The sequence below is a fragment of the Coenobita brevimanus genome, chromosome 100, assembly GCF_032717465.1.
Source record: "Coenobita brevimanus isolate Jiangsu-jjx chromosome 100, ASM3271746v2, whole genome shotgun sequence".
Taxonomy (NCBI): domain Eukaryota; kingdom Metazoa; phylum Arthropoda; class Malacostraca; order Decapoda; family Coenobitidae; genus Coenobita; species Coenobita brevimanus.
This window is the reverse complement of record NC_137053.1, coordinates 52,398,081-52,411,243: the sequence shown is the minus strand read 5'-3', so window position 1 is coordinate 52,411,243 and position 13,163 is coordinate 52,398,081.

Here is a 13,163-nt window from a genome sequence, read left to right as displayed (position 1 = left end):
GGCTAAACCCCATGTTTGGTATGCTCGACAGACTTGACTTTGTTTGTTGTCCGGTTTGTTCAGCAGTGTTCAGTAGTGTTCGCTCAGTTGTTCAATTTTCTACACATATTCATTTTTTTATTGGATAGGATTCATTATTTCTCTATTCCAGGGGATGATTGATCTTTGCAGGACATCCAGCATCATCCATTTTCTTTTAGCATTCTGGCGTTTTCCTGTCATTACTTTCTCCGAATACGGTCCTAATTTTGTTATCTCTTCTACTAATGTCTCTCAGGCCTTTCCTTGCCTCCTTTATCGTCACGTTCCATTTTGCGTTCGGTGTTGTGTGCATTCTTTCCTCATCACTTTGTTCATTTCATATTTGAATTTTTCCTATCAACTGACTTGTCAGGCATTTGAAGTTTATTTCTTTTCTCTTTATAAAGGGAAATGCGTTTACTGATTAATAACAACCCTCCCAAATCAATGACCATAGATGCACAACACAGGTCTGTGAATCTGTCTTGTAAGTCAGCAGTCCAGTTCAGGCAAGGACATGGTATGGGAAAGAATGGTTCTCAGCATTATTTTACAATACTGGCATCCTTTTATCAGAATGCGAGTGTTGAAACCGATGCAAGATAATATTTACGATAGAGTATTCTGAATTTATCGCAGTTGTATTAAGACTATACTATTACTAGTATTTTATTTGCTTGTACAATATATACTACAACGTCTATGTACTATGTGGATGACTGTGTAGTCCATTTCGTTGTGCGAATCGGCTTGGAACTGACTGTGATATGAACTGTACAATCGCCATCAAGTCCTGTCACCCGTCCTGCTTTTTACCCGTCCCCGATTGTTTTCACTCGGTTTGTCTGTTTGTTTGTATATCTGTCTGTCTGTTAACAACTTTACGCGAAAACTATTGGTGCAGTATTGACTAAAATTACAGGAATATCGGGCTATGACCTTCTGATCACATGATTAAATTTTGGGCCAAAATGGGCCAAGGCTTAGGTTGTAGGCCCCAAAAATGTAAAAAAAAAGAAAAAGAAAAAGAAAAGTAATCGTTTTTCGCCGTAACTCCTTTCAAAATCGTCATATCGACATGAAACCAAAGCCGAAAGGTGCATCTTTCAAATCTGCATCCTATAACATGCCTCATTACATCATGAGGGTTACCCCCCAGTTAGCGGTAGGGGAGTCAATTCCGGTAGGTCGGGCCTGTAACTTGAAATAGGCACAAAATCGTCAATTTTCACCCGATTTACTCCAAATTTGATATGTGACATCTTTGTCTAGATATCCTGTGTGTTTATACGTCAGCACTAAAAATGACTGCCGGGAACGAGTTTGCTGTGCCTTGGCAGCGCTTCTTGTTTTCTCCATGAACTTTGGAAGTTGTTTTCTGAATCCACAGCCAGAGACAATGATTACAATGATCTCTGGCCAAAAAAAGTTATCAATGTCACCTGGGTCCCATTAACTACACTTGTTTTCGGAATCCACATAGAGAAAAGCTGTGGATGACGACAGGACTATTGATGTCGACTGTACAGCAACTCAAACAAGTATCAGGGGATCGATGTTTCCGAAATTCAGAATGTGATGAATAAAACCTCGGGAGGGTTGGTATGTGGGGTCTCACCCAGCTCTGTTAGTCCCTAACATGTAAGAAAAGTTATCACTCGTAATACTCTGTGTGATTGCAGTCTCTTAGTACAGGAAGATGGTTTATTCGCACACCTAATGTATGGGTTATATGGTAATAAAGTAGACATGGGCTCTGGATTTAGTGTATATGAATTTCGTTGACCCTGAATGCCACATAATTATCGATTCTTGAGGTCGAGGTTGCTAATAATGAAACCAGGTCATGAAATACCCCCATGCTGGCTATGAATAGTATTACAGCCAACTTTTGATGATATCACATTTCACAATAAAAAAAACTCATTACGGATGCCATATCAGATTGTTATAATATGAGGAGAAATAATACAGTGACATGTCTATACTGTTTAGGAAGAGTGAGAATCATTTATGGAAAGATTACGCCTCTAACGAAACGGAAGGTCAGACTTTCAGAGACCTATAAAATAATAAACTTACAATATATATCTTGGTTGTTTACTGATATATTAAAATCTAATAGTGGGATATTTCATAAGGTTATTCGCAATATGGCATTCATGTGCAACGAATGTAACAGAAATTATAAATAAACGCATGGCATTCGCATCAGCACAGGGCTACCAAACTCTAGCCCTAGCAGCTCTCATATCCCACTATTTATTGTCTATGGTTTCATATTTTTTCTCAACGGTGTATGCACAGATACTTGTTTGAGCTACTGTACAATATACAGAACATTATGCAACCATGTCTACATACTGTATATGTAGCGTATATTGTACGTATAAATAATATAGAAACAATACCACGTTTAAGTAACTGTCAGGTGCTTTTACGTTTGTCGGGGAAATTACAAGCAATATTACTTACATTCCATGACTAAACTGCGTCATGTCGGAAATCACGGTCTCTGAATTTTTTAGTTGTTTCCTCTCTTCAAAATATATGTCCAATACTGTATATTACCTAGGTCTCCGACGCTGGAATGTAAAGCAGTTTATTTTCAAGTCATGCATTTTATCACCTACTTTCATCGATTATTCAATGCATGGCAAGAGGGCTGGGTAATTCAGTGGGGGTATCAGAGGGTCATAAAGCAGTTTACTCTCCGCCAGGAAGACATGGCAACACCCGAGACTCTAGCGTCCGAAGAGTATCCGCACGAACTGCACTGTAGCAACACGTACTTCGGAGTGGTTACCGTATGCACTGTAACATGGGATGTTGCTGAATCATAGGGAAATAGCCAATAATAACAGTTTATATATATATATATATATATATATATATATATATATATATATATATATATATATATATATATATATATATATATATATATATATATATATATATGAAAAGTATACTAAGTTTCAGGAAATTTCCAACTTACAATTAATCTTTTCAGTCCGGGACAGTCCTTCTAAGGTGAATGAAATCGTCTGGTAACTGGTAAGAGGATGAAAAAAGCTGAACGGTATTGACGAAATAAAAAAGATTGTTTCTAATCCTCTAACTCTGACTGGTTTTTGCCAGGGCCGCAGAATCGACATTGGGTCAGGGACAAGATGCATGAGGTTCTTCCTCCCCCTCCCCCCAGTCAGATAAGGAACACACGTATCTACTTTTTAAAAGCAAGCTATAAAAATGGCTTAGATTATCTCGGCATGAGAAGCAGTCATCTCTTGTATTTTCATTAAATAGCATAGGATAACCCAGCCACCACATACTGTAATGCTGTTCTGACATTAACACACTAATATGAACAGCACAACAGCAGATGAAATATAAAACACCCAGAACTGAAAGTAGGCCTAACTGAAATGAATAATAGAACATTTCATATCGGTTAGAAATTCAACAAAATTATTAGAAGATGCCGTATACAAGAGATTGTTTGTTCACTTTCTCACAAGGGCAGATCCTTCTATATCAACATCATGTGCGTGATTTAAGGGATCTCAGAGGATTTAGGGACAATTTTCGAGGCACGAGTTTATCTGTTGATCGACAGTACACTTGCCAATATTTTTCAAAAGTATGTGATGTTTTATTATGAACTATGCATAATAGTTTAATCAATGCATGCTACTTTTTACTTACAGCTGAAGCCCATGGATTATTTTTCTACAGGAAATACTCATACCCAAAATTTATATTTTTATGAAAATGTGCTCTAACCACACACTGGCTTTCTTCACATTAAAGGTAATATTTCATTCAGCAAAGGGTTTTCCTCTCTTTAATTTTTGTACTAGTCTCGATACAATACACCGGGAGTGCCGACTTAAGCATATGAGAGTTTCGCTGGAAATCAAACATAATTGGAACTGTTGGGATAGTATTATTATATTACTGTTGGACCGAAAAGTAATAAGAATATAAATCAATAGAGAATTATATGAATAATAGATAAATAAATAAATATGACACAGAACAAAAGTAAGGTTTCGATACAATACAGAATATAAATGAATTAACTGTACCTTAAACAGGATCCCACTAAGGTACAGTATACCATTAGTATTGGTTTTCTCAAGATTCTAATAGAATTCTTTTAAATGAATGAAGACTATGTTCTTTGTCACTCTTACTTTACGGCGGTACAACATAAATAAAAGATTTTTAACTCTGATTATGAAATGCATGTCATTAAAATGTCATCAGCTTTCAAAACCAGCTTTATTAGACTCCAAAATAACTGGCATTGTTACACTAGGCGAGGGTTCCGTTTTGCCAGATACTTGGAAAGCGCTGTCTAGCAAATGGTGCAGCACTACTCAATGATATCGTTTCGGCTTGATATCTAGTTATAAAATTATTTTTCTTGATACACTGAGAAATGCTTGTGGCGTGAGGAGCCTACTACATATACATCACTGATGAGTTCACTCCATGGATTTATTGGAAAGTATCAACGGAAATGTATTACCACAGCTAAATAAAAACAAATATAATTATGGTTACAGAAAGTTGGTATTCTTTTAAACTGTCGATGAAAGGAGTGGAAGAGGGTGTGTGGGACAGAGAAGGAGCGACGGGAGGGTCTCGAAAATGATGCAAGACGACACCGTGAGACTGGACCGTCATCTCTTCGACGCCACATCAGAAGCTTTCATTAGTGCGTCCTGAGAGGAAATAAAACCAAACGAAAGATCGCCAGCTCAAGAACTAATGGGTGAGAAAGACCAGAGCGGAGGCACGGCGACCACCAGCTCCACGAAATCAGTACAAAATCCACACCCTGATAAACACATAGAGCAGGGCTATTCAAGTACTTCAGGGTAGGGCCGGTTTATGAAACTGATTGATAGAAAGGCCATACAGGTATTTAAGTTCCATTCTTTCCTCTCTCTAAACGCTTATACATAGAACGAAACGAAAAATTTATACATAATTTGCTATTACATTTCCGGTTAAGTACATTAAAAAAAAATGAATTAGGTAAAATTTTCTGTTTTATACCTGCTAATTTGTTTACTTGCATTCTTCCAAGTCTGTCAAAGAACCAATGAAAAACAACCCAAGGGTCGGATTTGGCCAGCGGGCAGCCAGTTGAATGGCCCTGACCTAGAATATCTGATAGGGTACCGATTTTCAGACTGTGTTTGGTGCATCCATTTATTGCCTGACACTGGGTCTGGCCAGGGGTGACAAAAGACCCTCCACGTATTTGTTGTTCTTCTCACTAACGATCCCCTTTTTCGTGGGTACGCCTTAACCCATTTGCGCCCAGTGTCCTCAATATAGAACGGAACTGGGCATTTGCAAAAGTTAATAAAGAGAACACCGGGGTAGAGCCCTATGAGGTTCGTGACTATGAGCTGACAGGCGGAGGGAAGTATCCGTAGTACCATTCCAGCACAATCCCTCACACAGGAATCCTAGGAGCTATTGGGTTAGTTTACTCCCCTTTCCTATCCCGTGTGACTCGTTCTCGTTTCATCTCTTTTAATTCTGATTTTATCGCAACAAATGCTCTAAAATTAAACTTTTTTTTCTTTGTTTAACATCTCTGCGTAAATTGTAGTTTTCAAGAACTACACTTCTCTAAAATACCTGAAGCTGTATCTTACATGCCCTTCAAGAGAGTTAAGCATGTGCCTTTGAAGATTCCTCGACTCTAAACTAGCAACTCAGCCGAAAGAAGTTGGTCCTTTCGATGTGGAAGTACAGCGATAGAATGGCTGGGCTTTCAGGCAGGGACAATGGAAAGATCTGAGTATAGTTTCTGACAACAGTTATTTTGCACAATCTCGAAACTAAAATCTAATGAGATCTTACAACCCAATGAATAGCAATTAGGCGGTTGGAATCTTATTTCATATGCTTGGAACCCCAGACCTATACAGACCTATAAAGGAATGCCTTGCCAGGAATGTTCAGTGAGTGAAATAAATATCCACTTAAGGCCGCGCCGAGATTAAATGTTTGCTGGCGCGGGCGGGAGTTCTGTATGATTGCAACCCATGGCAGTTGTGGGCCGCACGTTCCCGCGTCTAGTGGGGCCACGTGCATGGGTTACAACTAAGCAAAACTCCCGACCGCACCCGCCTTTGCCAGCAAGGATTTCGTGTGACTGCGGCCTTAAATTTGATGGAGGCATCATGGAAAAAGTCGAGCCATGCGAGTCACATAACAGTCACGGAATAGGTAGTCTTGAATAATTTCCTAACTGGAAAGAGTATATTTCCTAAAAGTACTCGCAGGAAAAAAAAAAAATAACAGCGTTCCCCACGTTTAACTATGACAGACTCATCAAATATAATGAATTCGGTATTGTAGTCTTGTTACTGACTGGCAATTTTACTCATCTTAGGGGTGATTTATGGAGCTGGGGAACTTACATATGTCTTCATTAATCCTTTCACTAACAGGGAGTCTCCTATGCTGAATATAATCCTTTGGCAGCAACAGTGTTTAGAAAATATAACTGAAGGGGTTAAGTACAATAAGTGGTGATACAGTTACGGTATGTGTTGACTTTGCAGTATCTCACACTGGCTCAGCCCCTCACTTACCACGCTAACTGTTGCCTGGTCTGACCTCGCTCAATGTCCTCCAGCCGTGGTTGCTGCAGGCCATTTAATTTTACTGGCGATGATGGGGATGTGTAATGAGGGGGTGTGAGGCGTAGTGGTGGTTAGTTGAGTAGTGGTGACTGGGTGGGTAGTGGTGGTGGCAGTAGTGACTGGGTGGTTAGTGGTGGTAGGTGTCCTGACTGGGTGGGTAGTGGTGGTGATAGTAGTGACTGGGTGGTTAGTGGTGGTGGGTGTCGTGACTGAGTGGTTAGTGGTGGTGGGTGTCGTGACTGGGTGGTTAGAGGTGGTGGGTGTCGTGACTGGGTGGTTAGTGGTGGTGGGTGTCGTGACTGGGTGGTTAGTGGTGGTGGGTGTCGTGACTGGGTGGTAAGTTGTGCTGATAATAGTGACTGGGTGGGTAGTGGTGGTGGTAGTAGTGATTGGGTGGAGATGGTGGTGACTGGGAGGGTAGTATAGTGTAGCTATGCAAGGGGGGACATAGGGGTGATGAAATGGGTAGCAGTGATGGCAAGAGTAGTGGTAAGGGTAGTGGTGATACCACCGATATATTTGGTACGTAAGCCAAACATTACACATTTGATAGCAAATATGGTAGTGGTACTCGGTCTTCGTCTGGTCCTGTGCCTCTCTATTTGGTCGAACTGATATGAAGAATGCGTCACGGGCAAAGAAATTTTAGACATTAATAATGTGAACGAAAAATATAAGCGTTGAAGCACAAGCGGGAAGATCATACGAGACAGTAAACTAAGCAGCAAAATAAATTTATAGTAGTCAGTGTCGTCACATTTATCGCCCACTGACTCCAGGTTAAACTGACACTAAGAGATGCATATTCAGTGTTGTTATTGACCTACTGAATAAATAGTTAAGCTGCAAGAAACATTACTGATTCAATTCACAACTTTTATGTTTGGTAGTTTGAAAGTAAGTGAGGGAGATGAAAATGTTGAGATTTTTTTTTTTATGCAGTACAGTTATTACTACACATACCTTCGCTGCACAACACATAATGCTCAATGAACTAGCTGTAGACATTTAGCATACGGTAACCCATCAAACCACTAAGTGTAATACTCTACATTGAATGACAAGCCAAATGATTTCCCCTAACAAAGAAAATCTTGTACTAAGTTTTGTGGTAATCATAATCCAAATGATGTTTGGTGGTTTAGTGGGTCAAGGCGCTTCAACTGGATGGGACCCACTACGTTCAAATCCGAGGAGTGGGTGAGGCTTATAGCTCACTTAATGACGTTCAGGGATGAGTAAGTTTGGTCACCTTCGCCTTCAGAGTTGGGACTTAGTGGCCTAACCCCGGGGCCCCACGCCCCTGATGGGGCAGGATTAGATGATGAATGAATGGTGGTTCATTGGAAAAAAAATCTGGGAGTCATGTGCAAAATCTAGTTGTTTTTTCTTTGTCTCTTAAATTTTAAATATAATTCCTCGACTACATCTTGCCTAGTATTTCTAAATCAGAATACGGGGGGCAGTACTAACCCCTTAAGCGGGAGTACGTTTGTTTTACTCGCGCTGTCGAATGAGAATTACTTTCAGATTTGGGGCGAAACTTCACAGTGAAGGAGATAAATGGAGATTGTTTTTATGACAGGCTTCCTCAGAGTCAAATACATTCCTCTGGAGGTTGCAGGAACAAAAAAGATTGGACATATCAACGTACTGAAAAGGTTAAAAGTGCGTTATATATCTAACTTTACGTATTTGAAGTTGCCCTCGGCTGGGACGGTGAGGAAGCTAAAGTTTGGGAAAGTCTTGAAAGATTTATGGTAACCCGGCCCGGCGATTTATTACGTCCTGCATCTAAAATTCAGAGATTTCCCGCTACGCTCCCGTGACGCCAACATTATTCGTTATTCCTCTGTACAGCGGCGGGCGAGAGGGGAATAGTGGGTGGCATTCTCGTCGTTTATGGAAGCTCCCTAACACCGTTTCCTAAGCGATTTAAATTGCTTAGTACACCTTACTGCCCTATTAAATATCCTACGAATTCTTCTAATATCGCCATACTCTGCGTAAATAACAAACAAAAGGATATTAAACAGTCATATCCAAAAATAAATCGCTAAGAAAGAGATGCAAGGGAGCTTCCTTATCCGACGAGAATATAGGCGCAGTCCTTCGTGCTTTCATTCCCATCGGAGACACTGAAGGATATAAGGGCCGTATAACTGAGTGCTTAGGAGATATTTTAAGATTTTCTCTCTAGTCTCTGTTTCTGCTCGTGGATTGTTACTGATTCTTTTCTGTTATTCTGTAAAACTATATCGACAGGAAAAAGCAACAAATAATGTAAGAGGGATTAGTAATCTGTAATACACACAAAATACAGTAAATCACAGAGGTAAAGGTGTCACCAAGTCTCCTGAGCCTGTGTGTGTGTGTGTGTGTGTGTGTGTGTGTGTGTGTGTGTGTGTGTGTGTGTGTGTGTGTGTGTGTGTGTGTGTGTGTGTGTCCTGTTCGATTGATATCACTTAGTATATTCATCAGAATGTAGATGATACGAACAAGATAGCTTAGGCAGACACATTGCTGTGCAAATTTTTCCATCATACAAAACAACGTAATAATGTAAACACTTTTGCTTTTCGTATCGTAGGAACAATTGTATTATGCTTGGCTTTCTTAAAGTGTCATTCATTCAGGATTTGTGACATATCCCTTCATAAATCCATCATAACACGTAAAAACAATATGAAGTGTTTTTATCCAAGAAGTTTAATAACTTGCATAATCAAACGGAAGAGGTTAATAGCCTGCGTTAACAAATACATTGGTTGTCGAGTTATCAATGGGTGGCAACAGACTCAGAGCCGACACGACATAACCGTGCATGAGTAGCCCAGATGAGAAGTGGATTTGTTCTTCATCTGTGCTGGAACAAATACGTAACGTTGGAGGGGAGCAGTAGGGCACCGTATGTTCTGGATCAGTGGGAGATGTGTAGGCATAGGAAAGTGACTGACATTCTAGTCCTGCATGCATACTTGTCTAGAGTATAAGCTGAATTTGTGTACTCGCATTCAGCTTCATTTCCAGTGTGACAGAAACGTTTGATTATTCCCTGACTGCTCTCGTATAACTTTAACATTCTGATGGCTTACACACACACACACACACACACACACACACACACACACACACACACACACACACACACACACACACACACACACACACACACGCACACACACACACACACACACACACACACACACATTACAAAGCGGTACCTCAATGGAAGTTATCAAAAACTATTAACTATCAATGGTTCTGAACAAGTACATCTATGACGTTTTATCAGTAATGATATGTTTCCCATGAATAAATAATTTTTTAGATATTTAAATATCATTAATGTTACAGCACTGTACGAGTGAGGATGATTTTGGAGTTCGCTTGAAGTTGTAGTCTTCCCGAAGAATTTGTTATTTTTAGGAACTGAAAATAGTTTCCTTGAATGGCTATACACTGTGTGAATCGTACGTAATCGAAGCTTTCCCTCAGGTTTAACTTAACGTTTTACCTGGAATTTAAGAGACCACGGCCACTTTGATCTCTGGAAAGTTTTCCAGGCGCTCAGCCAGCCCACCTGATATGTCTCTTTGACGACGCCTTCAGCCGATTCTTGTCCTCATAGTTTTGCCTCAGAATTTTTCAGGAACACCAGATGCTGAACCAACCTGTCCCTTGCCCCGTCTGCATCAGTGACGGTGGTGACGACATGGCAAGAGTGGTCATGCCAACGGGAGATGGTCAGGCCGGGGATAACGTGGCAGGCGTCTCGCCCAACAGTGGTAGAAATTTTATGGAAAGTATTAGGATGAGTCCTTCTTCACTGGTCTTGTAATTAGGATCGAATATCTCTACAATTTCTAACTCTGGTGTCGCAACCACTACATATTTTCATTTCATATTATATGTCTCAGTTTCGTTGTTTTACAAGTGCCATACAAATCAGTGTTCCTCAGAAATTATCATGCATCCTGGCAACTAGTTCCATCACTCACTGCATATATCTCTTGTCCTCTACTCTTGACACCACTTGATAAAACATAATTTCAAAGTGCACATTCCCTCCCGAAAAACAAGACTGATTAATCTAGCCTTTGCGAGAAGCATGGTGATCTGTTGTCGGTGTCAAAGGAAAATTAAGTTTTGTAGATCATTGCGTACATCACTCAGCGCGTATTTGGGTGGATAACATTTCAAGTTCCAGTAATAAAGGTGTCTGGAGTCCGATTTATAGAAACTGCAATATTTTGTGTGTAGCTACCAAGTCACATATGCAGGCCAGTACACCAGTCCTGTATGAGACAGCCATAGCATGTATTCAATATGGACGGTGGGTGTTAGCGCCGAAGTGATGACATGTAGAGGTGAATGATATCTAGGAGGACTACTGGGCCTTGAGAGCAGGCTGTGAAGCCTATGTCCAGAGTCGAGCACATAAAAAAAAAAATAATAATATCTTAATAGAGAATGGGAAGCCGTTCAGAAGCTGAATAAATAAGTCGACGTTAACGCACCCTGATATCACTTTTTAGGGGAAACGTTCAGTAGTTGGTGAAACAATGAATATTATCGAGCTGTTCAACTCCTTTGGCCCGAGAACGTCATCACGACTTTATTCATGCTATCTCAAGGTGCCTTATCAGCATAAGACAGGTTTCTTCGAAATGAAAATGAGGGGGTCAGTGTAGAGCTCGTTTACCCTTCACTACCAAGGGACTCTCCTAACCTGAATAAAATTATCTGGAGATAACCCCCTAAAATGATGTCATTGTAGTGAAGAAGTTAATTCTCACCAATGAAAATGTTATGAGTGCAAAAACTGAATATTTGTTTTCATGGTGCAAGAGCTGGACGAAATGATGCCTACGATAGCATGTCTTATGTAATGGTGTTTTTTTTTTTCACAGTTAAATAGTATGACAAAAGATTAATACAGGTGCTTTCACTGGAATAAGCCAACAAAACTGCAAAGCCAGTTGGACATCTTTTGTTATCAACGAACGTACAGCAGCTGGTTTACTGCAGTCTTTAAGGCATACACCTCTCTTTATAAAATTACTTTTTTACAATTACTTTGTGAGTGCGAGGGGAATTTATTTAATTTAATCGTCTAGCATTCCATTGTTTGTTTAAAACCACTAAGGGTCGCACAGCACAAGACTGTCACCTAACCTTTCAACTCCTTCACCTCGATGACGTATTGCTACTACCAGGCGACTTAAGCAGTTCAAAAAGTCCTTTTTTGAAATGGAAGGGTTAGACAAAGCCTTCACTATTTCCATTATTACTAGAGCTTTTAAAGTTACGGTAATGTGTCTGGAGGTGGCAGGTATTAAAAGGATCTGAAGGGATTAAGAAACTGTACTCTAACTTAACAAGATTCAATGCTAAAAGGTAAAAATAAGGAGAAAACCCGTAAAAAGGACAATAATAAACTCTGCACCTGAACAACACAGAAATGAATTACGGATTAAATTCGCGTGTAATAAAATATCGATTAAGAATTTTATTATTGCTCTGGACCTGGATTTATCAAACTTCCATGGTAAAGATGCAGATAGAATTCTGTATATCACCGAGATACTGTAACTTTCGCTACGGTGGGATTTGCTGAACACGCTCCAGCCACAGCGCTTACGATAACAGTGGCCCACGAAGGGTCAGAGATACCCTCAAACTTCATTTGCAATTCTGCAAAGAGAAATAATTCGTAGTAATTATTTTAAATCTGTGCTTCATAAAGTCCGCACATGCATTAAATTGAGCCAGGTTTAACCACTTATATCGTCTGAGGTTTTAAGAAGGAATGCAGATATTGTGAAGTCTGCAGACGATACACAGGAATTTGGTATCATCCTTAATGAACGCTTTTTTGTGCTATGAATTTCCATTTAAAGGTACTCTACATATATCTGAAAGCAGTGATGTACACTTTTTAAGATGCTAAGTATTTTGGCAAAACTGGACGAGAGGTCCTCATCCACTATCGTTATAATCAACAAATAGGTAGCCTACAGAAAATTCAGAACATTTTTGATATACCCATACATTCTGATTAACAACTTGATTCCTGAATAAATTTGTTATTTAAAGTCAAGTTTTACTCAGATTTCCGCGACAGGAAATATTTAGCCAGTGTCTTGACCTATGGCTGGTAAACTGGGATAAGGGAAAAGAAGTGTAAGTTGGTGGGTGACACGCAGATAGAAATTAATGCACCTGTCACAGTTTTCCTTACTAAGACGTGTTACATTATTATTATTATTATTATTATTATTATTATTTTTGCAGACTTCAGATACACTGCTTTACAAAGGGCCAAGCTGCAATGCTTATAGTTGATAAAATATAGTTGTAATCTCATAAATTACGCAAGAACCAAGGCAGCCATATCACTTTCTGAGAAAAAGGGTCGTCCCTTTGCACACTGCCTCCCCGCCAAGTGTCTGATGATTGGTC